Source organism: Guillardia theta (genome assembly GCF_000315625.1).
Source record: "Guillardia theta CCMP2712 unplaced genomic scaffold GUITHscaffold_37, whole genome shotgun sequence".
In the NCBI taxonomy this organism is placed as follows: Eukaryota; class Cryptophyceae; order Pyrenomonadales; family Geminigeraceae; genus Guillardia; species Guillardia theta.
The window spans coordinates 185,574-187,284 of NW_005434637.1; positions in this window are offsets into that span (position 1 = coordinate 185,574).

Consider the following 1,711-nt stretch of genomic DNA (forward strand, 5'->3'; position numbering starts at 1 on the left):
TTCCCCTCCTTCCCCTCCTCCCCTCCCTCCCCTCCTCCCTCCTCCCGAACCTCTCTCGTAAGCAGCCTCATTGAGATCCGGTAGGTTCTCTTTGTCGAGCATCGAGCTCTGGAGGAGACCATTGCTGCCTTGCACAGATTTGCCGCGCACCCCGACGTCCTGGTGGGTCCTTGGCAATGGTGGAAGACTGTTGCGATGAAAGTCTTGGACAGATCCAAGGGTTCAAGGCGCTGATCAACATGGGGAAGAACGACAGAGGTGAGCGAAGACAGAGAGTGCGTGTTTTATGATGACGTTGATGTCTGGCAGCCAAGTCGATCATCGGAGCGCAGGGAGCGCCCGCGGTCATTGTGCAGGCGATGCAGGACTTTAAGGTGAGTTCATGTTTCATGTTCGCTAGAGACTGCACGTGTAACTTCACAAGCCTCCCTGCCTGATGGCATTGTTTGATGCTCCTGCTCATTGTTGTATTGCCTCCAAATGACTTCTGTTCTGATCTCACTCGCTGTTGTCAGGACCTGGCAGAAGTTCAGCAGGTCGGGACTTGGTGTCTCGGTATTGATACAGTGGGTTTGATCTTTGGTATGTGACGTGTTGCGGTATGTCGCAGGAAGCATTGTTGTTGTGCATATGGAGAACAAGGTGAGAGGGTTGGGATGATGGTGTTGATGCAGACTTGTTGTTCCTGTTGTTCTTGTTGATGATCATGATTGTCATGATATAATGGAGATGGAGATAGAGATGATGATGAAAAGATTATGTCATCAGAAAATTACAACACCTTATTTAACGAGAAATTGGTTTTGGGTACCAACAAAACTTGCTGATTGCCCTGATGTATTTGGCGCCTCATAGAAATATTAACAGAGATATTCTAGCACATTGCAGGCGAAGCAAACGCTCCTGAGGCGATTTTGGAAGTAATGAAGGTAAGAATGTTGTAAATCACAGCCTTTGACATTGCGTGGCACGACATGACGCGATCTGATGTGATGTGATCTGATCTGATCTGATCTGATGTGATCTGATCTGATCTGATCTGATCTGATCTGATCTGATCTGATCTGATCTGATCTGATCTGATCTGATCTGATCTGATCTGATCTGATCTGATCTGATCTGATCTGATCTGATCTGATCTGATCTGATCTGATCTGATCTGATCTGATCTGATCTGATCTGATCTGATGTGATCTGATGTGATGTGATCTGATGTGATGTGATCTGATCTGATCTGATCTGATCTGATGTGATCTGATGAAATCTGATCTGATGTGATCTGATCTGATCTGATAGCTGATTTTTCTACTCTGATGGTGACTTGGCTTTGAAGGCTTTTCCTGGCAACATAGAACTCCAGCAGGTAAACAGAAGTGAGGAAGGAGATGAAACAACAAATGAAAGGCGGTAACAAAGGAGAAACTGTATCCGAGCAGGAGCAGGAGCAGGACAAGGAGCAGGACAAGGAGCAGGACAAGGAGCAGGACAAGGAGCAGGACAAGGAGCAGGAGCAGGAGCAGGAGCAGGAGCAGGAGCAGGAGAAGGAGAAGGAGGATACTTATCCTGGTGTGTAGGTCAGTTTGTGGGCCCTTGGATCTCTCTGTGCGAATTTCCCCTCGAATGGAGTGAGGATAGGAAGGAAAGGAGGAATTTCATTGGTAAGGGCAGCCGATGCTTCTGATGTTATTTCCTCCTCTCCTCTCCTCTCCTC